The sequence below is a fragment of the Heterodontus francisci genome, chromosome 1, assembly GCF_036365525.1.
Source record: "Heterodontus francisci isolate sHetFra1 chromosome 1, sHetFra1.hap1, whole genome shotgun sequence".
Lineage (NCBI taxonomy): Eukaryota > Metazoa > Chordata > Chondrichthyes > Heterodontiformes > Heterodontidae > Heterodontus > Heterodontus francisci.
In genome coordinates this window covers 43,933,190-43,960,743 of record NC_090371.1, presented here as the reverse complement: position 1 = coordinate 43,960,743, position 27,554 = coordinate 43,933,190, and the positions used below count along the sequence as shown (strand labels likewise).

The 27,554-nt window shown below is 43.5% G+C and overlaps 1 protein-coding gene across 1 annotated transcript in view; it reads right to left on the bottom strand.

Moving 5' to 3' along the window:
• LOC137369084 (fibroblast growth factor receptor 3-like) overlaps positions 1-25,076 on the bottom strand; it is a 262,049-nt gene extending 236,973 nt beyond the window's left edge. The window contains exon 1 of the mRNA XM_068029736.1: positions 24,860-25,076. The gene's annotated coding sequence lies outside the window, so the exon portion shown is untranslated. The remainder of the gene's footprint in view (positions 1-24,859) is intronic.
• Between the last annotated feature and the right edge of the window lie 2,478 nt (positions 25,077-27,554).

Below are 27,554 nucleotides of genomic sequence, written 5' to 3'. Positions count from 1 at the left end.
AAAACATTGTATGTTTTCAAGAAGGAGTTAGATATAGCTCTTGGGGTGAAAGGGATCAAAGGATATAGGAGGAAAGTGGGAACAGGTTACTGAGTTGGATGATCAGCCATCATCACAATGAATGGCAGAGCAGGCTCGAAGGGCCAAATGGCCTAGTCCTGCTCTTAATTTCTATGTTTCTATGTTTCTGAAAGTATGGACATAAGAGCAGGATCAGTCTCAGATACAATATTCTGCCCACAGTTGAATAGGCCATCAACATTCACTGAGGAAAGGCCACCTGGGAATTGTTCCCCAGCATGGAATAAAGGCCTCTGGGATAACAAAGGATTACAGAAATTAGGACTGGAGAGGTAGAGAAAAGAAATTATTATATACATTAGAGTGACGGCAGCAGAAAGAAGGGATTTCAGTCAGAATAATCAGGCAGTGAAAACACTATAGATAGAGCTAAGGAACAGCAAAGGATGCAAGACTCTGGTAGGACTTGTCTATGGACCGCTTAATAATAGTGATGCAGTTGGGGGATGTATAAATAAGGAGATTGGGGAAGCAAGTAGCAAAACAATGTGGTTATAATGGGAGATTTTAATTTTCACAGACTGAGAGAAGCAGAACAGCTCAAGTAGTAAAAGTAATGTACTTCTAGAATGCTTTTAGGACAGTTTTCTAGAACAATACATTTTAGAACTGACAATGGACAGGTCATACTGCATTAAATGTTATATAACAAACCAGAATTAGTTAACAATCTGACAGAAAGGGAACATCTACAGGAAAAGAGTAAGAAGCATTTTGTGTGATTAAAAAGTACCTACCCCTAAAAGGCGAAGGCTCCATTTGTGCGGTGAAACCTGAAAATAACTCAAAGGGTAAAACTCTGCACTTCCAGCTGGGATTCCTGGAAAAAAAATCAGGAGTGGGAGTGCTGGCTGATTTTCTCCTCCCTTATTCCGGAGTGTTGAGGACAATTGCACAGCCCTGACTGCTATTCCGGCTGGAACCAGGGAACTTGCCTCTAATTGGGCATCAAAGCTGGGATTTTGTGGCCTATATAGTTCAGCCATCGGGAGTTTATGGGAGATTGCACAAACATAAATCTCAACATAATACGATATACCCTGATTCTGTTGAACCTGTTATGGCAGGTACATGTTACATAACAATTACATGTTACGGTGACAAATCATACTATCGAATTTTTTTGACAATATTTAATAACCATTTGAATGCACTGTCCTAAGTGAGGATACTTAGCTAAGCTCCTGAATCAGACCAGGTTTCTATCACTTAAACCCAGTGCACTTTTTAATCATTTTGATATTAATCAACCACCTGAAATTTAACCCCTTAGTAATCAATCACATTATAGGCATCCACGCTCGCATTTCATCAAACTAACACGGTATCTCTGGAGCAGTTCAGATTATCAGGAATATTTCTTCATTAAAGAGGCATTGTTTTGCCTCTAGGCAGGATGTGAAGGTAAACTGTTATGCTGACAGCTTAAAACAGCCTAAGCTGTCACCATGGAGATTTAAATTACTTTCCAACATAACAGCTGACTTTAACGTAGCCACAATCCATTCAATATGTGGTTTCTAAAGAGTTTAAACAGTGCGATCTTCATACAGAAGCCTCTGTCCCAAAGATGCCCAGCTATGCTCTTCCCTCTTGGCTAAGTTTGCTGATCTTAGCCAGGGGTAGCAGCAGAGTTTCTTAAATCAGCTGCAGAGTCTCTGGGCTAGTCATAGAGTTATACAGCACAGAAACAGGCCCTTTGGCCCATCGTGTCCATGCCAGCCATCAATTGCAGAGAGGGGGTGAAAGGTCAGCCAGCATTATTAACGTGATTGGTGGTTATCCAGCAACTGCCGTTGGGAATTGCATGGATAGAGATCAGGCCGGAATGAGAATAAAGGCAGAAAATTCTGGAAATACTCAGCAGTTCAGGCAGCAGCTACAGAGGGATGATGGCCTGAGTCTGGTGAGAATGGGATCGGTTTTGCTGTGATGCTTCCTACAGTTTAAAAAGTGTGGCAACACTCACTGTCTTGGCTTATGTGAGAAATGGGTAAGGCAATGGAGGACTATCAGTGCCAATGGAATTGTGCTCCAGTGCCTTCGGGAGAACATGAGGGAAAAGAAGAAAGCAGGAGCAAAGAAGCTATTGTCAGCTTTTAGGATTAAGTACCAGTCTGCGGTATAGATGAGGCGTGCGTGCGTGCGCGCGCATGTGTGTGTGTGTCTGAAAATGTTGCCATGTGTGCTTTAACATTCTATGATAAATAGATCCTGGCAAATTCCATCAAGTCTACAGCACAGAGATAGGCTATTCAACCCAACTGGTCTATGCCAGTGTTTATGCTGCATATGAACCTTCTCTCATCCCTCTTCATCTAACCCTATCATCATATAAGTAAACCTCTGATGGCTCATATGGGGATCAAACCTGCGACCTTGGCACCACGCTGTAACTGAGCTAACCGGCCATCACTAAAGTAATGACAAAGAGCCTCGAATGTAGTGGGGAGTTGAAAATCAACTGGTCCAACTGAGTGATGAACTTGCAATGCTGAGTTACCCAACCTACCTGCTGGAGAACACAGGGTGGCTTAGCAAATTAGTAACTTGTCCTTGAACCTTTGAATTTCAAGATGAAAACGTTTGCCTTTATGTAGCATCTTTAACATAGAAAAATTATAGGCCGGTGAGGACAGGGGTGAGTGGGTTTGATCTGGGATAGGATGGGCACAGCAAAGTTTCAGACGAGCTGAGCTTTACTGATCTGGAGGATGGGAGGCTGGCCAGGAGAGCACTGGAATAATGGAGTCTGGAGATGGCAAAGACATGGATGGTTAAGCAATGTCTCAATTTTAAAATACTCATCCTTGTCTTCTAATCCCTCCATGGCCTCACCCCTCCCTATATCTGGAACCTCCTCCAGCCCCACAACTGTCTGAAATACCTGAGCTGCTCCAATTCTGGCCTCTTGGCCATCCCTGATTGCTGCATCATTGGGCAAGTCCCTAGCTCTGGAGTTCTCTCCCTAAATTTCTTTGCTTCTTTAACTCTCTTTTTTTCCTTTAAGATGCTTCTTAAAACCTACTTCTTTGACAAAGCTTTTGGTCGACTGCCTTAATATCTCATTATGTATGCTCGCTGTCAAATTTTGTTTGATAACATTCCTTGGAAGCACCTTGGGATGTTTCACTATTTTACAGGTGCTATATAAATACAGATTGTTGTTTTTGTTTGTGTTGTAGATGATCTAAGGTAGGGCTGGAGGTGGGTTATGTTATGGAGGTGGAAGTAGTGCCTTTCACACTCATAGGATGTCCCAAAACAAAGTGTTCTTCACAAACTTCACAAACACTTCACTTCACGAGCGGCACAGTGGCGCAGTGGTTAGCACCGCAGCCTCACAGCTCCAATGACCCGGGTTCAATTCTGGGTCCTGCCTATGTGGAGTTTGCAAGTTCTCCCTGTGTCTGCGTGGGTTTTCTCCGGGTGCTCCGGTTTCCTCCCACAAGCCAAAAGACTTGCAGGTTGGTAGGTAAATTGGCCATTATAAATTGCCCCTAGTATAGGTAGGTGGTAGGGAAATATAGGGACAGGTGGGGATGTGGTAGAAATATGGGATTAGTGTAGAATTAGTATAAATGGGTGGTTGATGGTCGGCACAGATTCGGTGGGCCAAAGGGCCTGTTTCAGTGCTGTATCTCTAAAACTAAAAACTAAAACTGTGAATTACTCAAGGAATGTGTTTGTTGGTTATAAGGTGCAGTGTGAAATGACAGTATCAAATGATAAAAGCAAAATACTGCAGATGCTGGAAATCTGAAATAAAAACAAGAAATGCTGGAACCACTCAGCAGGCCTGGCAGCATCTGTTCCGAAGAAGGGTCACTGACCCGAAACGTTAACTCTGCTTCTCTTTCCACAGATGCTGCCAGATCTGCTGAGTGAATCCAGCATTTCTTGTTTTTATTAGTATCAAATGATTGTTTGTTTGTGCACCTTTTATTAAGATGCATTAATAAAGTATGTGGAGCAAATTGTACCTTCTGCATTTTCGATGTAACTGGTTTAACCAAACACACAACTTAACAGAACACAACCACCTAAGGACATTTTTAAAGCAAAGTGCTGGGCAGAACATTCACAAAATTCCTAGGAGGTCTCACAGCACATAATTCAGCACAACTGGTCATAAAAAGGACATTTAGCTCAGATACCACAAGAACGAAAATATCACTGGTGTTTCAGAGGGTGCTCCAGGAGTTGGGTTAAGGCATGTTATTGGGGTGTGGTAGAGGGACCTTTACTCTGCAGATACATGTGCTATTCTTGACATGTTGTGCTTCATGCTGGCAATAGGGGTCTGAAATGGCCAAAAATAAGGTCCTTTTCCTCACCATAATGGGCACAAAAAAAAATTCATTTAGCGAAGTTACTAGTGCTGTTCAGTTACACAGGCAATTACTATATTCCAGAGAAAACTTTCCAGTCAAGGGTAGATGTTGGCTTCCTTCAATGTTCTGATTTGTGTTTGCAGCGAGCCTGGTACCTCATCATGATGAAGATTTGGAAAGCCCACCCTTTAATACTAAGCTTAGAAAATTACTAAACAAAAGGTCATTATTAAAAATGATCTGGAATGCACTACCTGTAAGGAGTGGTGGAGGCCAATTTAATAATAACTTTCAAAAGGGAATTGGATAAATACGTGAAGGAGAAAAATTTGCAGGGCTATGGGGAAAGGGCAGGGGAATGGGACTAATTGGATGACTCTTTCAAAAAGCCAGCACAGGCACAATGGCATGAATTATCGCCTTCTTTGTTGTATCATTCTTTGATCCTATGAAAGGTCTGAGAGTATATTTTGACAATTTCTGTTGCTGGTGCACAGATATACATGTCAGCAGCAAATATCGGGAATTTGGATGCAGTGGTCAGTAGCCCCCACAGGATTTTCCACCATTAAAATGTAAATTCGTGACGCACATTCCTGACATGAGAAATTAGCCATGAACTAGCCATAGAGTGCAGGGAGGTCTAGGTTCCCAGGCCTGTGCTTAGTTACATGATCTAAAAGAAAGAAACAACATTCATTTGGATAGAGCCTTTCCCATCCTCAGGACATCCCAAAGTGATTCACAGCCAATCAAGTACTTTTGAAGTGTAATCACTGTTGGCTTGGAGGGAGAACACAGCACACAAGGTCCCACAAAGCGAAAATTAAATAAATTACCAGATAATCTATTAGTTGAGGGATAAATTTTGACCAGGACATGAGGGGAACTCCCCTGCTTTTCTTTGAATAGTGCCATGGGCTCTCCTACACAAGCTGAACAGCATTCACTTTAACATCTCACCTCAAAGACAGCACCTCAAACAATGCAGCACTCCCTCAGCACTACACTGAAATATTAGCCTACATTGGGCTGGATTTTATCCTGCCCTTGGAGATGGAAACAGAGGCAGGGGTCACACAAAATGGCGTGGATTTGCGTTGGGCAGCATGCCTGACGTTGTCCTGCCCCATGCCATTTTGTCCGCGGCGGGCATAGTGGCAATCGGGAGATCTACTAGGAGGCCAATTAAGCCACTTAAGTGGCTCATTAAAGGCGACTTAAGGGCTGCCTCTCGCCTCCGCTGGCATTTTGCCAACATTAGAGGGGCTCGCTACCGTGTGGAGACAATGCTAGGTGAAACCTGATAGTCTCCCAGCAGGCCTGGGAGTGGGTCCCTCCTCTGACGGCAATCCATGGCCCATGGAGAGACCCCTGGTGGCGATGACCACCCCCCAAAGCAAGAGCCCTCCCAGCCCTCACCACCCTCTCACCGGGGCCTGCATGAATGTTCCTTGTGACCACTTACCTGGGTCTCCTCCATCGGCACTGCTTTGGGCGTCCTGCAGCACTGGCAGTGACCATCAGTCCAGGTGATGCTGCTGGTACTGCTGACCCTCTGATTGGAGGTGGAATTTTGTCCCTTAAAGAGACGGTGTCCCCGACTGCAGGCAGTTAATTTGGCTGCCCACCCTGGAATTCTGCGGGAGGTCCAATGGAGGGCCGAGACGGGCCCCCCACCCCCTCACCTTCCAGTCTGCCACAGGACCCTTGTCACTGATAAAATCTAGCCCATTGTGTGCTCACAGTTCTGGTGTGGGGCATAAATTCTTGACCTTCTGACTTGCAGCCAAGAATGTTACCCCTCGGCCAAGACTCAATACGGTGGGACCACTACTAATTGAATCAGGTAAGGAGAATAAAATAAATGGCCAATCTTGCACACTGCTCCAGTGATTCCTGCTGAGAAGTGGATATATGAAGTCGTCAGGTAGCAACAGGATTGCCTTGGCTGTGATGAGCCCTCAATGTAAATAGCCCACACCATACCCATACCATCCTGGCTCACCTATAAAGAATGGGGACTCAGCGGAGGCACTGGAGAACTACCTGAAAAACAAGGAACCATATCCCAGCATGAGTCAGCATCTTCAGGAGTTAGGTCAAAATTGGAAGGAAAAAATTACAGGATAAATAAAAATAAATTAGAAAACTGGGCTGATATGAAAATTGAAATACTGCAGTTCTTGAATTATTTTTTTTACTTCAATTCTTCTTGACAATGCTATTCCTTTACTCACTTTCCTCAATAATTTTGCAGCCTATGTGTCACATTCACTTTCTACCGCAGTTTATGTTGGAAGCTGAGGCCCTGGTTTACGTCCTTCACATCAAAGGGAATTTTTTATCAGTAAACAAAGAGTTCTACTATCGCCCTCCTGTGACAGCAGCCCCTCTATCTACAAACTCCGCTCCTGCTGAGAAAGCACTTGGCAAGAAAAATACCTAATGGTGACCTCCAGAGTGCTTATCAGAGCACAGCAGAGAGTAGCTGTGGATTGGGCTATCTCTTTTCAGGTGGGACTGTTTAGCCTCACCTTTCAGTCCAGATGTTTCTGGGCCTTGAGTGTGCCAAAGTACACAGGGCTGCAAAAACCTGGGGGTGGCACAATCTAATCTGAGGTCAGTCCAAAGTCAAGGGAAAGCTGAGGTAAACAGACACAATGCCAACAGTTGAAAACGTCACATGGAAATTAAAAGATCTCATCAGTGTTACTCACATTGCACATGTCAGTGCATCTAGTAACAAAGTGACTCCCTTATTAGCAATACTCAGTAACAACACAAGCTCCCTAGAGGGCCGACTGGTCTCGAATCAGCTCCATTCATGGGCAAATCTCCATCCCTTCGTACACTTCAGTTAGTTGAGAGAGGCCCTGGCACAGTCACCGTATTTTAAGTACTTTTGTGTTCCAAAATATATAATGTAGGCTTGCACGATGCTTCAAAAAAACAATGCCCTGGAAATTTGCAGAATTTCACAGACCTGGGCTGATATTTTGGAACAAAAAAAAACAGGAATTTCTTTATGCGACTCCACTAATAGAGGGCGAAGGAATATCTGTTCATGACAGTTTTCTTAAATAGAAAAGTCAAGGAGACACGACGGGCGGGTGAGGGACTCCAGATCTTATTTTAGATTCTTTGTAATGTGCTTTTTTATCTCCATAAAATTGAAAAATTACTAAGAATGTGTAAGAAAAATGATCTGCTGGGCCCACCTCACCCAAACCAGCCTCAGAACTGACCTCTGCCATACAGTAAATGGAGAAAAGTGTCCATCCATCCCACTGCAACATCCACTTTATTCAGCAAGTTTATCTCACTGCAAAACTAGTTTGGATTCAGTTTTTTAAGAAATCCTTCAGATGATGTTTTATTCAGGTTAGAAAGTTTCTTTTCCCCTCTAATTTGCACGTTTTCCCTCCTGAATCGTACAGCACCATGGCTCTTTGCTAAGGAAAAAGACTTGCATTCATGTAGTACCTTTCACCACCCAAAGCGCTTTAGAAGCAATTATGTACTTTTGAAGTGTAGTCACTGTTGTCTGAAACACGGCACATACTTATTTGCGCATAGCACGCTTCACAAACAATGTGATAATGACCAGATAATCTGTTTTAGTGTTGCTAGTTGAGGAATAAATATTAGCCAGGCATAATACTGGAAATAACTCCCCTACAGTGGTGCAGTGGTTAGCACCGCAGCCTCACAGCTCCAGCGACCCGGGTTCAATTCTGGGTACTGCCTGTGTGGAGTTTGCAAGTTCTCCCTGTGTCTGCGTGGGTTTCCTCCGGGTGCTCCGGTTTCCTCCCACATGCCAAAGACTTGCAGGTTGATAGGTAAATTGGCCATTAGCAATTGCCCCTAGTATAGGTAGGTGGTAGGGAAATATAGGGACAGGTGGGGATGTGGTAGGGATATGGGATTAGTGTAGGATTAGTATAAATGGGTGGTTGATGGTCGGCACAGCCTCTGTAGGCCGAAGGGCCTGTTTCAGTGCTGTATCTCTAAACTAAACTACTCTTGTTTGAAATAGTCACTTCTACCTAAGAGGACATTTAGGGATTCAGATTAATATTTCATCTGAAAGACAGCACCTCCAACAATGCAGCACTCCCTCAGTACTGCACTGGAATGTCAGCCTAGATAGCGTGCTCAATTCTCTGGGCTCAACACACAAGCTAGTGACTCAAAGGCAGGAGAGTGCTACCAACTGAGCCATAGCTGACATTATCATCTGACGTTATTATGGGAATATTATCTAGTGCAGCATCACATGGTTGGCTTATCTAACTGAAGCATCGCTTGTCCTGCAGCCTGTCTCAGTCTCAACTAAGCTGCATTTTCATGCGGTTTACACAAAAGGATTATCTTTTGTCTTGTGGCAAAACTAATCTTGAAGTGCTAACGGCTTCATAATGCCTTCTGGCTCACTTAGTAATGGCTCTCCATTACTGATATAACTTGATAAATTGCTTGTCAGGAGGAGTATATGCAGCCTCATAAATGGTGTGAAATGGAACATTAGCATCACAGAGATTTTTAGATCCAATTTACTGGGAAAGGAGCCACAATTAGGCAGCAGTGCCCTAGGGCTAGGGAGAGGGGAGAAAGAAAATCAACCAAGGTTCCGACTCCTGATTGCTACCTAGTGACTCGTGCACAAAGTGCATAAATGGGTGAGCAGATGATAAGGCACAACTATGATTCCTTCCCCACACTACCCTCACATCTAGAGGATGGGTGAACTAAGAGAGGTCGTTAATATAATTAAAGGGTTTTATAGGGCAGAGGTAGAGAGAATGTTTCCACTTGTTGGGGATTCCAAAACTATGGGCCATAAATATAAGGTAGTCATTAATAAATCCAAAATGGAATTCAGGGAAAATTTATTTTCCCTGGGAATGATTATAAGGTCATAGAACTATAGAATGGTTAAAGCACAGAAGAAGGCCATTCGACCCTTTGTGTCTCTGCCAGCTCTCTGCAAGAGCTACTCACCTAGTCCCAATCCCCCGCCTTTCCCCCGTAGCCCTGCAAAATTTTTCTCTTCAGATAATTATCCAATTCTCTTTTGAAGGCCTTGGCTGAATCTGTCTCCACCACATTCTCAGGCAATGCATTCCAGATCCTAACCACTCACTGTGAGAAAAAGTTTCTCCTTATGTCACCATTGCTTCTTTTGTCAATCACCTTAAATCAGTGTGCTCTGGTTCTCGACCCTTCCACCAATGGGACACGTTTCTCCCTATCTACTCTGTCCAAATCCCTCATGGTTTTGAGCACCTTTGTCAAATTAATCTGCTCTTCACTAAGGAGAACAGCCTCAGCTTCTCCAATCTAACCATGTAACTGAAGTTCCTCATCCCTGGAACCATTCTCGTGAATCTTTTCTGCACTCTCTCTAAAGCCTTCACATCCTTCCTAAAGTGCAATGTCTGGAATTTGACACAATACTCCAGTTGAGGCTGAACCAGTGTTTTATAAACATATCTCATAAACATAAATCATAATTTCCTAGCTTTTGTACTCTATACCTCTATTTATAAATCCCAGGATCCCATATACCTTATTAACCGCTTTCTCAACCTGCCCTGTCAACTTCAATGATTTGTGCACACATACCCCCAGGTCCCTCTGCCCAGGGTAGAGTTGAATCGAAATGCATAGATGATTTTAAGGGGAAGCTAGATAAGCATATGTGGGAGAAGAGAATATGCTGACAGTGTAAGATGAAAGAGGTTGGAGTAGGCTTATGTGGAGCATAAATACAGGCTTAGATCTGTGGGGCCAAATGGCCTGTTTCTGCGCTGCAGACTTAATGTAATTCTGTGATGATGTACAACTGTTAAGGCTTAGAAATAAAGGATAGGTACACGGCCAAAGGAGGTTTGACGCTGCCTGTGGGGACTGCACACTGGTAACAGTCATTGGCTTGGACAGGAGTGGAGAGAGAAATAAGCAATAACCCTGCCTTTGACATCAATGAAGCAAAACTAGGAACAAGCCCGGTATGGGTAACTGAATTGCACAGCTCAAGATCTCAGCCTCTGCTTTGAAAATAATAAAACCTTCCAGGTTTAAAAAGCACAACAATACTGTCTATCAGTTACTATTTCTGAGACAGTTTTACTGACGGGCCTGTGCAAACGAAATTCAATTTAAAACAAACCCAGCAAGTACTAGTACTGCTTTCAATCAAGACTAGAACTTAAAGTACTTACACTACTCAGATTTTCAAATGACAAAAATCTGTACAATAGTGTGAATGATTTATACAGCATAAAGAAACGTGTACGACAACGCAAAAAAAAACCTCTCTGTTTCCATTAGCATGTAGATTTGACTTAGGCAGAATAGGGTGGAAAACAAACAGGACAAAGCCACCGAGTGCCCCATTCACACACCGAACACTGAGAGGCTCAGAGGTGCTATTCTGTGACTAAAGCATCCAAGCAAGTTGTTGGGATACAGCATGAAAAGAATGTGATCCACTGTTGATTAAGATGTTACCAATCCACATTACAGAGCCCATGTCGACAACAGAGAGAGAGAGAGAGAGAGGGGTGCCACAAATGTACTGGCCCAACTCAAGACTTGCTCCTGAAGAAATTGAGGGAAAGTAACTGGGTTCGATCCCAATTAGAGATTAAAAAACAAGAAAATAAAGCAACTAATGCTGGAACTCTGTAGCAGTCTCATTGGCAGCTGAAAAGAGGAATAAAAGCCAGGTTACTATTTTTGGTGTAGGTTTTTTTTAAATCAGAATTTGTGTCAGAACTTATGAAGGCTGTACACTCAGCATGTTAACTTTTCTCAGATGCCAATGAACCTGTTGCGTATTTCCAGCTTTTTCCGTTTTTAATTTAGATTCCCAGCATCCGGAGTTGTTCTTCTTTTCATCTTTTTTAAAATACTCGGCCCTCTAGTTTAATTAAAAAGCTCTGTTGCTGTCAGGAATTTAATCTTTGGATAAACAGAAATTGCACTTTGTAAAGAAGGGAGTGGTTGGCGAAAACCAAACACAGGGCTTAAAATAGACTGAAAAGATTTCCAGAAGAGGCGACACCAAATATGCCGTGAAGAGTTATTTAGCAGAAAACTGTTAATATTAGGAAAGCTAACCCCCACAGTTACCTAGCAATGCTATTTTCTGCACAAAAAAAAGATTTTGGAAGGTAAAATGCTAAAATTTTAGAAGGGTCACAGGAATAGAGAGACCTAGGAGTTTCGCATACACAAATTTTTTGAAGCTGGTAGGGCAGGTCGTTAAAGCTGTTAAAAAGCATATAGGATCCTTGGCTTTATGTATAGAGGCATAGAGTGAAAAAGCAAGGAGGTTATGCTAAACCTTTATAAATCACTGGTTAGGCCTCGACTGGAGCATTGTGTCCAATTCTGGGCACAGCACTTTAGAAAGGATGGCACGGTTTTTGGGGAGGTTGCACAGGAGTTTACCAGAATAGTACCAGGGACAAGAGATTTCAGTCAAATGGAGAGACGAGAGAAGCTGGGATTTTTCTCCGTAGAGCAGAAAAGATTAGGGGAAAATTTAATAGATATGTTCAAAATCATGAGGAGTTTTGATAGAGTGGATAAACTGTTTCCATGGGCATTTAAAACAAAACTTTCTTGGGATTTGAGTGTCATAGGCAAGGCCAGCATTTATTGCCTATCCCTACCTACGATTGACTGCCTTGTTAGGCCATTTCAGAGGGCAGCTAAGAGTCAACCACATTGGTGTGGGACTGGGAGTCACATTTAGGCCAGACTGGGTAAGGATGGCAGATTTCCTCCCTGAAGAACATTAGTGAACCAGTTGTTTTTGTTTTACAGCAATCATGATCACTATTAATGAAATTATTCCAGGTTAATTAATTAATTTAAAATTCCTCTGGCCATGGTGGGATTTGAACTGTTGCACCTGAAGCATTAATCCAAGTCTCTGGATTATTAGCCCAGTAACATTACCACTACGAACCCCATCCCACTGTTGTAATGTTGGAAACGCAGCATCCCGTTTGCACCGAGCAAGCTCCTACAAAGAGCGATGTAATCTGTTTTTGTAATTATGATTGAGAGATAAATATTGGTCAGAACACCTTGGATAACTCCCCTGCTCCTCTTTGAGGTAATGCCATGAGATCTTTTACATCCACCTGAGAAAGTAGAAGGGACCTCGGTTTAACGTCTTCTCCAAGAAGACAGCACCTCCAGCAGTGCAGCACTCCTTCAGCACTGCCCTGGAGTGTCAGCCTTGATTTTTTTGTTCTCAAGTAATCCACAACCTTCTGGGTCAGAAGCAAGACTGCTACCTAACGGGCTACTGCTGACATCATGACAGGGTACCTGCTCCCCTCTCCATAGAGGACACAGATTCAAGGTAATTAGCAAAAAATAACAACTTTCAAAGGGAATTGGATATATACTTAAAAAGGAAACGAACTGTAGGGCTATGGGGAAAGAGCAGCGGAATGGGACTAATTGGATCGCTCAGAAAGCTGGCAGAGGCATGATGGGGTGAATGGCATCCTTCTGTGCAGCACAATTCTAAGATTGGACCATATGGACACTCCCGCAATTACTGCTATGGTACTGTTACCAACTTTACTGGTTTTCCTTTTGCTATGACTGTACTCTGCACAGGCCAATCAGGTAATGACGCTGCTGTAGAATGTAGCACTGTCTGCAACTGGTCCTTTTTCCACTTGCACAGACAGCACCCCCCCCCCCACCCCACCCGCCCCCAGCTAACTTCTCCAATCTGAGGCATGATGCAGAGGAAAACTTGCGATAACACCAAAGAAATGAAAACTGCTTTAAATTTTCTGCTCAACTCAACAATAAATGAAGCACTTTCCTGGTACGGTTTGAAAATTGCCTCTCAATAACTGACATCAAAGGTGCAATTCAGCTGTTCTATTGCTGAGCTCGTTTTGCCAGCTCTCTTTGGCCTGTACTTCATTACAAAATAAATGTCCCAATTCTGCTGCAGTTAAACGCCATTCGTGAAACCGCGGGGCTGCTTGGCTAAACAGAACTGTGGCTCCCAGCAGAAGTGAAACATAGACGTTTGCATTTGAAACTCTGTATCAACTTTGTATCAGCAGCTTACGGTAACACCAGGAGTTCAGCCAAAAGCAGGAATGGGAGGAGGTTCCACTGCACTTGAGGGAAAGTTAGATTTATTGAACCAGAAAGCTAATCCAACCAACTCATGCACCTTTACTGATTTTATCTTCGTTATTGAAAGTCCTGGTTCCTTTCTCTACTACTCCATTTACTGTTGTTGGCTCAGTGAGTAAGGGCACTGACCAGTTTGATTCTGACCCATAGGGATAATGAAGGCCGCAGGCTCAATTCCCACTCTGTCCTTTATGCTTTCTCTGCAAGTCAATAGTTTGCTAATACTTGTGGTCTAGATTACTACTTGGGCCAAGATGGCTTTTGGTACCAATGGAGCCAAATACCCCAGCAAGGATCTGAGAGAAGACCAGCACACATTCTTATAGAGTTTTTGAAATCTACGAGACTGCTTATCCAAAACCATTGTGTAGTGACATTTTTACTATTGACTAGCTCTTTGGATTTATTTCAGTGATTAATTAGTTGAATTCTCACCAAGTGGTTTCATCAGTATTTGCTCATCTAGACGAATGAACGTTGATTGTCACATTGATATTTGGTGAGAATGGTGTCTCAATTTAAAAAAAAGACCTAAGTGAAAGGTCAGAGTGTAAAGGGCAGGAAACCTCCAACGTTGAAAAAAGAGTGGCAGAGAAGATAAATCAAGGAGTTGAAAATGCGTGCATGGATTTCTCCTCATTGCTTCTCTAAGATACCATTCAAAGCATGAATTAGCTTAAAGTGCATTGACTGTTGTGCACATAAATGTGTAGCTATTTTACACTAACAATGCTCCACAAAGAGATAATGAGGAGTAAATGGTGTTTATACTGATTCCTCCTGGGTTTCTGCGCATCTTTTGCTGAGGTTATGGTATTATCGCTTTATTTGGTCCCAGATTTCTATCAAAATTTAGTTCTCGTCTTGAAAAAAAATTCACTTTTTTTGTTTACTGGCTATTTTGGAGTTAAGAGATGCAACTTCGGGTAATATTGTATTTTCTCATGTTAACAAACAACCTGAGTGCTGAGCCACAGGACGTTTTGGGATGGGGAGGAGGGAGAGAATGGAGAGCGGCAGAGGGGGTGGAGATGGAGGTAGGGGGAGGGAGATAGGGGGAGGAGGATTGAGGGCAGGATGGTAGTTTCCAAGAATCAGTTTTAAATCTCACTGAAATTCTTTTTGTTTTAAAGTGATTGTTGGCCTGCCCTAAATAATTAAACAAAAACGTGCCATTGTTGAAAAGAAATCAAACATAAAAGTGCATTAATTCTGCAAGGGAATGCCCTGAGATGGTACAGCCAACAATTTGCAAAGTGGAATATTACCTGCTGGAAAAGGAATGTATCTTCACAATGAACAACCAGCTTGGCTCCTTCTAACATTGTGTCAAAACTGTGTTGTCACAACCCGAAACATCAACTAATCAGTAACTAAAGAGACACTAATAATAGCCACGAAGCATTCCCTCTAAAAATTAAATACCACCAACAAAAGGCAAACTGTGTGCAACTGAGAAGTGACCAGGGTCTCAATTTAATCAAATGACTGCAGGATCGGCTGTGAACTAAGCTACCCCCTCCACCCGACCATGAATTACATGGGGGAAGCAAGTCTTCTTTGCATTCTGAAGCCCAGAGACAAAGGCTTGCCTCTCCCGGGGAAGCCTTTCTGGAGGATTAAGCAGCCATTGTTGGCAAAACATAAATTACAACTCCTTTACAAACCACCCCACCCTCTCAGCTGGGACCCTGCTCCTCAGGGACTGGCTCCAGTCCACTCCTGTTATCTTCAAGTGGATGAAGAGCTCAATCCCAGCCCCTAAGGCAGAAGGAATTCTTCACCCACTTCCAGCACCTACATCTCGGAATGAGATGATCTGAAGATTTCAGGTTCTAACAAAAAGATGTTCCAGTGAAATAAAACACCTCCCCAGTCTCTGTAAGCCTCCCCAAGACAATCCTGTTTTAGTAAAACAATTTGATGTCACTTCTGTCCACTAGAGGGTGCAGCTGAGTCAACAAGCTGCTGTATAAATATTCTGAGCTCACTTGTTGGGCTTGTACAAGTACGATTGGATTATCATTACGTTGAATTTTCAAAGTCATTGTGCTCAGTTGCTGCTATTTTGGTTTGATGGAGTGAAGGAGCTTTCCCAGGACAGACTCACAACTGGTTTTGGGACTGGATTTAATGGTTATTTATATTTCTTATTTTCTCTCTTTCTTCCCCTCCTCCATAGCCTTCCTGCACCCACATACATGCTTTCCTCAGGTAAGGCTGATAACTGCAGACTTGCCAATATCGACCACCAGCGTGGGCTGAATTGTCTTTTCCTCTCTCTGGGGAGGCACAGTCACCATCGATTTACATTCTATCATTTTGTGGGACCTTAATCACTGCACAACATATTGCCCGCTTTAAAATTTAAAGTTTACAAAGCCCAGCAGGTGGATTCTCCAGCTAAGACCTGAATCACGCAGACTAGGGAATTCCCTGGTACCTGCTGAATTAATTGATCTCAATTGAGGTGTGATAGTGCGGCTCACAGCTTAAAGGGGGTATGGTAGGGGGTGTGGTGGGGGAGGGGGGGTGGGGTGGGAGAGAAACCTCAGCCAGGGCTCCTGCTCATTTATGGTCATTCTTTATGTGTGAATTTAGACAATGAACCTCAGCAGGCTATTCATGCACGGCGCTGTGTTCATTGCAAGTGAGCCCAGCCCAATCCTCATCAGACATCAGCACGTGTCTATTCCAGGAGGAGACAACAGTCAGAAACAGGCACCTCGGTTAACTTCTCCATCCCAAGCACTTCAAGGCCAATTGTGGTGCTCCTGCTACTGCTCATGCTGAGATTGAAGAAAGTAGTTAACACTGTTGTAATGTAAGAAATGGGGCAGCCAATTTCTACACAGTAAACTCCCACAAAGAGTAATGTGATAATGTCCATCTGTTTCTGTGATGTTGATTAAGTGAAAAATATTGGCCAGGACACCAGGGATAACTCCCCTGCTCTTCTTTCAAATAGTGCCATGGGATCTTTTATGTCCAGCTGAGACTGCAGACAGGGCCTCAGTTTAATGTCTCATCTGAAAGACAGCACCTCAGATAGTGCTACACTCCCACAGTACTGCACTGGAGCATCAGCCTAGAGCTGGCATGTTCCTGTCTGTATAGCTGAGCACCAGACTTTACAGTACATTTATCCATTGAGCTGATGGAACAGCGAGAGCCATAACTTAGTGTTTTACTAGCTCTCAGTCTCAAACACCAGCACGAAACAACAGGGAAAAGGCACAATGATATCTATAAAGTTATGTATATCAGGTGACAACCTTTACCAACAGTGACCTTTCCGTTAATTATAACAGCTTTCTTGCTGTATGGTGCCATTTTACATTTTCTTTCCACTTTTCTGCTCTCCTCCTCTATTTGTCATCTTCCAGGTATGATTCTGTGGGCCCTCCATTACCTCATCCAAATGCCCATTCACAGGCTATTTAATCTTGGGGGGCAGGAGGGGTCCATTGCAGCCAAACCCATTCATATTCAGCTGCTGTCCACATACATGCACTTCCATTGTGGCAATGGGGAAGCTGAGTTGGAAGCCAGGTTGCATCAAGAGCAGAAACCGGTTTGATTTCTCTCCCTCTGCCTGACACAGGAGGTGCTAAGGCTAATTGTAGTCTCGTTACTGAGATCAGCTAACTCAGTTAGGTAATCTTCTGGTCCCTACAGTACCACTTACACTCTGCCTTTGCCAATTGAGCAGTGGAGGAAGCTACAATTACATATTCAAGAATTGGTTGTTACTACATTTGGTTAACGTGTACACATTTACAAAGCCAACTGTATGTTCAGGTTTTTCACTAATTTCTCAAATCTCAATTTGTCACTGAGCATAGAAACATAGAAAAATAGCAGGAGGAGTAGGCCATTCGGCCCTTCGAGCCTTGCTCCGCCATTCAATACGATCATGGCTGATCGTCCAAACTCAGTAACCTGTTCCCGCTTTCTCCCTGTATCCCTTGATCCCATTAACCCTAAGAACTATATCTAGTTCTTCCTTGAATATATTTAATGATTTGGCCTTAACTGCTTTCTGTGGTAGAGAATTCCACAGGTTCACCACTCTCTGGGTGAAGAAATCCCTCCTCATCTCAGTCCTAAATGGCTACCCCTTATCCTTAGTCCCTGGTCCTGGACTCCCCCGCCATCAGGAACATCCTTCCTGCATCTAGTCTGTCCAGTCCTGTTCGAATTTTGTGGGTTTCTATGAGATCAGACTTTAAATGCCAGTGAATCCCTCAATAGGCCAAAACCAGAGATAAAAATGATAAAAGATATCTTCATGTAAAGATATCTTCTACCACAGTGCATGACGGTTGGCGATCAATGAACTATGCAGTGGTTTGCCTATTTTTCCTTCACATTTTGCTGACAGGGTGACCCCAGTTACTGTCCAGTTGAAGTCAGAGTGGTTGCAACGAGCTGGAACACTGACTGCCCCTCTGTCTCTCAGGATCCCGGGTTAGTATCCAGTCCTGGTACATGGGCCAAATGCCTCTCTTCTCTGCTGGTTGTCAGGTTCCTGTGTGAAGTGAATCTGGTCCGCCTCAGCCCATTTCTTGATGGATGCGAGCTCACAGCATAAAATGGCCAGCCCGCTGTGAGTAAGAATCAGAGATTGCACATTGGCACAACAGTAAGGGGTGGTGGGGGGGGGGGGGGGGGGGGGGGTGGAGGGGAAGCTCTTTTAACATTGTGGCTCAGTTGAGGAAAAGCAGAGGCAATTTCAATCTGTGCCATTGCCTGACCTTGGAGCACCTGAAGTGCTTAAATGGGAATTGTTCCACTTGCGGAACTGATCACACTGCACCCGAAAAAAAAATTGGTTATGGGCGGAATTTGTGAGATAACTGTGGCAAAACAATTTTCAGCAATCCAACGGCAGCTCATTTTATCTTCTCAACTACATTCTTTTAAAGGACTAGGCCTCATTTAATCTTATCCAGTTTTTCAGTACAAACGTTGCTAACAAACAATGAGAATGCAGGCAGGGGAACCGTAATCTCCAGGTATCTTGGTATTGTTTCAGTTAAATACCAATCTGTTCTAATCCAGGTATTATTGTGAAGGGTAGATAATTGCTTCTAGTTAGTGCACTGAAAAGCCATGTTGAACTCAGCTGAATCTGTCTTCATTCTCCAGCCTGTTCTGCCAGATGTAACCAACTAAATGTTCTGCTGGTACTGTGAAACGTTGCAATTAGATCTTCTTTATTCTCACCAGCACCCCCTATTCCCCCCCCCCTCCCCCCCCCCCACTTTTAACTCATGTATTCATTAGTCATTTTAGTGACAGGAAAGGGGTGTTTCTTTAAAAGAGCACCAGCTAGCTTTGATTTCAGGTGAAATTACGAAGGGATTTTCTTGGCTTTTTCATTTTGCTTCTGAAGATGACGATTTTCCTCAGGTCCAGTTCCATGGGCACTTCAACCAAATGGCCATCCTTTACATGCCAGTCCAGATGGTGTGTCAGAAGGCTATTTGACTCCGGAAGGACTGTTCTCACCTGATGTCGACACAAATGCATTACATAGTATTGACAGCATAGAAACAGGCCATTCGGCCCAACTGTTCTGTGCTGGGGTTTGCGCTCCACACAAGCCTTCATTGCACCCAATCAACCAATCTCACTCATGTACTTATCCAACTTCCCCTTAAATGCATCTATGAGAGGGAATCACATTATCCAGGAGAGGCTGCTGTCGGAACCTCATAAGAACATAAGAACATTCGGCCCCTCAGCTGATTTTTCCCCTTCCTCCAGAGACCAATTGTAATTCCCCTTTCTGCTGGCCTGGCTGAGATCAGCTCGCTCAACACAGAGTGGAAATCAAAGCTGGAACCACTTTCTATATGGCTACAGAAATGCTGAAGGGTCAAACAACAGCCACGTTCACCTAGCAGATATTGTTATGATCTGAAATGTACTGAAAGGGCGGTGGAAGCAGATTCAGTAATAACTTCCAGAAGGCAACTGGATAGGCAGTATTAGTGGAAGAATTTGCAGGGCTATGGGGACAGAGCAGGGGAGTAGAATAATTGAATTACTCTTTAAAGAGTTGACACAAGCATGATGGGCCAAATGGCCTCCTTCAATGCAGTATCATTCTATGATACTGGGCAGATATTGCAGCCCCAACACTCAAATGTTTTTGTACAATAACAGATACAAGTTAAAATAAAAAAACATTTTAATGAGGCTAAACTTAAACTACATTTTGTTAACAATACAAATAGTGTAATTTGGATAATGGGTCCAAAATTCCACCTGATCCCCTGGACCCATCACGAGCAGGAAATAGAGCCGAACCTGATTTAGCAGGGATTTGGGGCTACGGATAGGGTACCAGGAAATTCCAGTGGACGGAGGGGAGAAAGGGCAGATCCTCTTCCCCATGCCTTCTTATGGTAAGGAGACATGCTTGAGGAAGTTCCCAGGATTCTCTAGAAATTCTGCCCCGTAACCAATCTAACAAGGTAACTGAGAGCAAGTGTAGGTTCTGTCATATACATTTGAAAAACCCCAAATGCCTGGGAGATAAGAGAGTTGAGGGGATCATGACTTTGCAAAGATGGTGCATTAGCTCCCTTAGGAGCTGAAGAGTTGTGCAGTTCTTTCTCTGTTAGGCCCTGCCAAAACCTCCTCTGTTGCGCCCATCTTGAACCTGCTATTGGCCATGTCCCCACAGTGTGCAACAGGGTCAGCGTCTCTCAGAGTCAGTAGTCTTGGGATCTGCTATGCTACATTTCTGCCAGTGGAGCAGGTCTATCAGAATTCTGGTCCTAATATACTTTTGTTCACTGACTGCTAAAATTAGGTCCATGGCGTAAGAGTTCTTCCAGTTGCTATGGATAGTGATATGTACATGGAGACTTCTGCTGTTCAATACTTTTGGCAAAATCATGAGCATGTAATTCAGCACACTACATGTGGCTACAAGAGCAGCCCAGAGGCTGGGAATTCTGCAGCGAGTAACTCACCTCCTGACTCCCCAATGCCTGTCCACCATCTACAAGGCACATATAAATACCGTGGCTACAAGAGCAGGTCAGAGGCTAGGAATCCTGCAGCGAGTATCTCACCTCCTGACTCCATCTACACGGCACAAGTCAGGAGTGTGATGGAATACTCACCACTTGCCTGCATGGGGGCAGCTCCAACAACACTCAAGTAGCTCAACACCATCCAGGACAAAGCAGCCCACTTGTTTGGCACCTCATCCACCACCTTCAACATTCACTCCCTCCACCACTGACGCACAGTGGCAGCAGTGTGTACCATCTATGAAATGCACCGCAGCAACTCACCAAGGCTGTTTTGACAGCACCTTCCAAACTTGGAACCCCTTCAACCTAGAAGGACAAGGGCAGCAGACGCATGGGAACACCACCACCTGCAAGTTCCCCTCTAAGCCGCACACATCCTGACTTGGAACTATGTTGTTATTTCATCACTGTCGCTGGGCCAAAATCCTGGAACTCACTCCCTAACAGCACTGTGGGTGTACCTACCCCAAATGGACTGCAGCGATTCAAGGAGGCAGCTTCTCAAGGGCAATGAGGGATGGTCAACAAATGCTGGCCCTGCCAGCGATGCTCACATCCCATGAAAGTATAAAAATAAGAAAAAATCTGCGCTGATACATTTACAACTCTGATACTCAGTGACCTTAGAAACTATCACTCCCAATCTTAGTTGTGTAACAAAGGTTGTACTCTTGAGAAATATTGGAAAAATGGGTTTCCAATGCTTTAAGCTGCCAGTCTTGTTACTCACAAGGCAACCTGTTTTCCAGTGTTGTCTAAGTCTAGTCACATGCACATTACTCATATGAAACAGGCAATGTGTACACAATTAAACTGGATTTACATTGTAGAGAAACAGTTCAGCCGGCCTTGACTTTGGAACCTGCTCCTTAAAACTTATCTCTTGATTTGGTCACCTGTCCTAATATCTCCAGTGCCTCCGTATCAAATTTATACTCTGGGATGTTTTACTATCTTAAAAGTGCTATATAAATGAAAGCTGTTGTTGTTTACTGTGAAAGTTTGGCACAACCATTGGCAAATCCAATTTAAACTTGCCAGATTCAATAAAGGTGGTGAGATGCAGGAGACAGAGTAAAATAAACAGGTTGTCCCCACTCACCGGCCTCAGTGAATGTGACACGTTCACTCGGCAGGTGTCAACAGCTGTGTCAGACCTGCAAGAGGAAAAACTTGCATTTGTTATGTCGTGACAATGGTACCCACCTCCCCTGTGGTGGTACCTCGTGACAACAGAGAGCATGGCAGCAGCAATGCCACTTCTATTCAGTCCAAAGTCTGAAGGCCAAAGTCGGGACCTCCAGCAACATGAAGGAAAGCATCACCTTTACAGCACTGGCTCACCTAGGCATGCAGACAATGGTGCAGACACACATACTGAGGTGTGTGTGCATGCACACAACAGCAGCTCAGCTACCCACTCAATTGGTTAGGGGGTGAATGGATAATTAGCTGAGGCAGGCAAGTAGGTTAGCGCACAGCTATTTGTGTGTTTCCATGAGCTGATGTGGGGTATAATGTGACCACGTGACCAGCCTCTCCCTATGGAATGAAATTTATTTCACTCCTTCTATCAAAATCCAATCCAACTCTGCCAGGCAACAGAATCAAAAGTTTAACGCATAACAGGGGGAAAAATACACAATGAATCAAACACATCTCAGCATTAATGGTGTGACTATTATCACTTGGGCTTGGAAATTACTGGCTATATCTGCAGACACATGTTTAGCATGCTCATCTTTTTTCATCCATTTCTTTTAAATAGATTAACTCTGCTACCTTAACAGAAGACTATTATATGAATGCATTAAGTGCCGTCTGCTGCTATGGCCAGCACTTGTTTCCAGGTTTTTGAACCATTGGCAGAACAACCTACACTTTAAAAAAAAAAGAATGTAAGTATTGTTTCACCTCAAGCAGGGCTTAAGTCAGAAACTGTCTACAAGTGGTTTGTGTTTTTAAAAAAAGAATTACCAGCATGTTAACTGACTATAATGATTTGAAGTGTTCTGGGCAGAAGATTTATCAGAGCTGACAGATTTAATCTCCTGTCTGCTACCCTTTTAAGGTACCTCACGGGATTGTCCGTGTTGTGTTAGTTAAAGTTCCTGAGCTGCTCGGAACAGTCTCACCTCTTATTTGACTGACAGGAGAACTTTCTTTACTCAGTGGAACTCACTGCCACAAGGAGTAGTTGGGGCGACCAGAATAGATGTATTTAAGGGGAAGCTGGATAAGCACATGAGGGCAAAAGGAACAGAAGGGCATGCTGATAGGGTGAAATGAAATGGGGGGAGTGGTGGGGTGGGTGCTTGTGTGAATCAGAAACACTGGCATAGATTTGTTGGGCTAAATGGCCTGTTTCTGTGCTGTAAACTTTATGTAGTTCTCTTTAATTACAGAGATTTGAGAGAAGTGAAGCAAACTTTAACCAAGTTTTAAGAACCAGTGAGTTCAGATCCACATTCCACTCTATTAAACCAGCATCACTTTGCTTCATAAAATGGACCAGTTTTAGAGCAGAATCTGGGTCACATGTAGTCACCTCAAGTTCAGGATTGGGGATAAAATTAAATGAGTGCATTCTTTATAGTTTCTTCAGTGTCAAGTTCACTCACTTGTCTAATATTTTGATTCTAATCCAAAATTATTAGGTTCAAGAGGTCAAATTCACTTCTAATAATTAGCGTCCCTCTCTTTTAACCAATTTTATTGCTTTGGAAAGATTACCAAAATATATCGGGACTTTATCTTTTATATCCTGCCCATAGGCTGTATGGCTGCAAGAGTTTAATACAATGGCAAATTTGTGTCTTTCTTCATAAAGTTGTTATTTTTAAACCAAAGAGACTTTTTTTGTCAAAAGGCATAGGCTAGAAAGTTGTCCCTGGTGGATGTCCAGAACAGATGGGATATAGGTGGTTTATAGGGGAGATGGTTTAGTAGTGGTAATGTCACTGAACTAGTAATCCAGAGGCCCAGGCTAATGCTCTGGGGACATGGGTTCAAATCCCACAACAGCAGCTAGTGGAATTTAACATTCAATTAATTAATAAATTCACTTAATTAATTAAAAAATTGGTGCTATGAAACTATCAATTGTCGATAAAAACCCATCTGGTTTACTAATGTCCTTTAGGGAAGGAAATCTGCCATCCTTACCTGGTCTGGCCTACATGTTTCTCCAGGCCCACAGTAATGTGGTTGACTCTTAACTGCACCCTGAAATGGCCTAGCAAGCCGCTCAGTTGTCATGGACAATTAGGGATGGGCAACAAATTGCTGACCCTGCCAGTGATGCCCACATGAAAGAATAACGAAAAATATCGAATCGGCCGCCTGTTATACACAGCGCCTGATATTCCGAGCCATAACAGTCAATGGAATTAAATACCAGAGGCTGTATAGATGCCACCACCCAGGATGAAATTCTAGCCCCACCAGTTTTATTTACCTTTCTGGATTATTATTTATTGACTTCACAATCCTCAGATTAAGCCCTTTGGAGGTCAATAATATAAACAGCAATTTATGTTAGCTCCTTTGTTGCTATGGCAACATGACAACCCAGGGTTTAGTTGGATGGTAACACGTTTACATTTTGCGTTTTATTTTGTCAACAAGATCCTACACAATGGTGAGATATTATGCAATGCAATTATAATAAATAATCATAAAAAAAACTGCTATAAATAGGCATCAAGCCGTAAAGGAAACCATATTCTGAGGGAGAAAGGCTCGAAGTTTGTTCAGTAACTTGCTGCAAATGCGCTTTACACACTTACTCCCAGACACACGCCTACATGCACTCACACATAAAGGTTCATTCAGACTCAAACTCACACCCACTCTCATACACATCCACTCGCATCTAACAATGTTATTGTACTGTTAGCAACTTTATCCATACTCTCAGTAGGCAGGTTTTAAAAGAGAAATTTACTGTTTAAAAACAGAAGAAAAGCACTCCATCAGTTTTTTTGCTATACATTGATGGTACTGAACGCTGCCTCTGCCACTTTCCATCAACATTTCACTTGTTTTAGCATGTCAAAATAAACTAGTATACTCTTCTCATTCAATGTTACCAGCGGGCAAAGTGCCCCAAACGTCTACAGCTCCTTAAGTGGTTTGAAAAAAAATCAGAAACAGTCGATTTCAAAAAAAAAGTTAAGGATTGGGTTTCAGGAATCCTACCTCACTTCCAGCACTGTGTGGTCTGAAGTTGCTTCAAACGTGCTAATCCTCCGCAGAATTCAGCAGTCAAGTGATAGTAACCCGAGTCTGGCAATTAAAGTTATTTTTTTCCCCTCTCTCTCTTTCCTCTCACCCAGCTCTCTCTCTGACACAACAGCTTCTCAGCCTGACATCAGTGCTCGGATCTCCCCTCTCTGTACAGCAACCTTTCCTCCAGTCAATTTGTTACTGCTGCTGCAGAGTGTGAGATCACACTAGCGTAGGCAGGGAGACTGTACTCGGTGTAATCTGCACTTCACATGTTATGCAACGGGGCTAGGATGAGGCAGTAGCTGCCCTTTTGCATTCCATTTACTCTGTGGCAGAATGTGCAGACAGCCTGTTGCCTTTCTCGCCCGGCCTTCAATGCAGCCCAGGTTTTTGCTTTGGATTCATTTTAAATTGAGACGTGGTGCATTTTCCCCTTTGTACTTTGACGAGGTGGCATTAGCACACTCGCTTGTCACAGATACATCAGAATGAGCTGTTAATGAGAGCAGCTCAAGGGCAATTAAGGATGGGCAACAAATGCTGGCCTTGCCAGCGATGCCCACATCCCATGAAAGAACATATATAAAAAAATCTAACGGTGGTTTCGTGGCACTGAACACAGGGTTCCCAAAATGTAAAATGATTATTTAAAAATAATAATGAAGAATTCTCTTCAGTCAGGTGTCCCCAGCTGCAGGTTCCAACTCATTTCATTTTTCTTATTTTTCTTCCTCGTCTTTCTGCCAGTTTTCCAGTTTTCTCCCTTCTTCCTGGACATGATGGCTCCTGGCTGGAGCCATGAGCATGGCTAGAGCTTCTCTCCACAGTCCAGGTGACCAGTGGGCACCCAGTGTTGTCAGGCTATTCAGCTGTAAGAGGCATCACAGTCTTGCCCGATTCTGTCCTCAATTGACATTTGCGCATTTGTATATTTTTGGCTGAAGTTCCTGGACGTTGCTCAGGAGAGAAAAACGGACTGATATTCCATTCCAGACCCTAGATGCTGAGGTCAATGGCAGTGTGCAGCTGTTGCTCGAACTGAGATGAGTTAAATCAGCACAAACCAGCAAGTGAACCTGACCACTCATAAGATTATAACCATTTTAGCAACGAGAGTAAGTTGCACCCCATCACTGTGGCCATCCAATAGCCTCAGCTGGGTGCCTGAATTATACAGTGACTCGAATGCACGTAAATAATCATAATATCTGAATTCATATTGAACCATATTTCAAATTGTCTCACAAAGATTGGTACAGTGAATTACTTTGAAAAAGAAAGAGCTTGCATTTATATACTGTCTGTCACATCCTCAGCATGTTGCAAAGTGCTTCACTGCCAATGAATTAACCTGTCTCCACTTTTCAGAGACTGATGTTCCTGCCTTGGCTCAACTTGCATTTATATAGCATCTTTGATGTAGTAAAATGTCCCAGGAACACTATCTAGTAAAATGTCATGCCAAGCCACAAAAGGGGAGATTAGGAGAAGTGAGTGACCAAAAGTTTGGTCAAAGAGGCAGGTTTTAAGGAGCCTTAAAGGAGGAGAGCAAGGTGGAGAGGTGGGAAGGTTTAGGGAGGGAGTTTCAAAACTGAGGGCTTGGCAGCTGAAGGTGCGGCCACCAATGGCACAGAGAAAAAGATTCAGAATGTGCAAGAGGCCAGAATTGGACGAGTGCTGATATCTTGGAGGGTTGTTGGGCTGCTGATGGTTACAGACATAGAAGAGGCGAGGCCATGATTTGAAAACAAGGATGAGAATTTTAATACCGAGGTGTTGCCGTACTGGAGTCAATGTAGGTCAGAGATTTCAGCGGTAATCGTTGAACAGGATTTGGTGCAAGCTAGGATACAGACAGAGAGCTTTGGCTGAGCTCAAGTTTACAGAGGGGCCAAGCTGTGAAGTCAGCCAGGAGAGCATTGGAGTAGTGACTCCAGAGACATGCACACATAATTCAACATGATCCTTCAGTGCAATAGTGAGTTTAGTTTAGTTTAGAGAAAAGACAGAGGCGCAAGGGAGAGCCAACTGTGCAACAGCCCCAACAAACAAATTTCTCTGCAGCACCTGTGGAAGAGCCTGTCACTCCAGAATTGGCCTTTATAGCCACTCCAGGCGCTGCTTCACAAACCGCTGACCACCTCCAGGCGCGTATCCATTGTCTCTCGAGATAAGGAGGCCCAAAGAAAGAGATACAGCACTGAAACAGGCCCTTCGGCCCACCGAGTCTGTGCCGACCATCAACCACCCATTTATACTAATCCTACACTAATCCCATATTTCTACCACATCCCCACCTGTCCCTATATTTCCCTACCACCGACCTATACTAGGGGCAATTTATAATGGCCAATTTACCTACCAACCTGCAAGTCTTTTGGCTTGTGGGAGGAAACCGGAGCACCCAGAGGAAACCCACGCAGACACAGAGAGAACTTGCAAACTCCACACAGGCAGTACCCGGAATTGAACCCAGGTCACTGGAGCTGTGAGGGCTGCATTGTCAAAGGCACTGTTGTCTGCTAATATATTAAACTGAGGCCCCTTCTGCCCTCTAAGGTGGATGCAAAATATCATATGGCCTTATTTACGGAAGCACAGGAGTGATCTCCCTACATTCCTCAGCCAACATCACTGAAACATATTTTATGGGTAGTTATGTCAT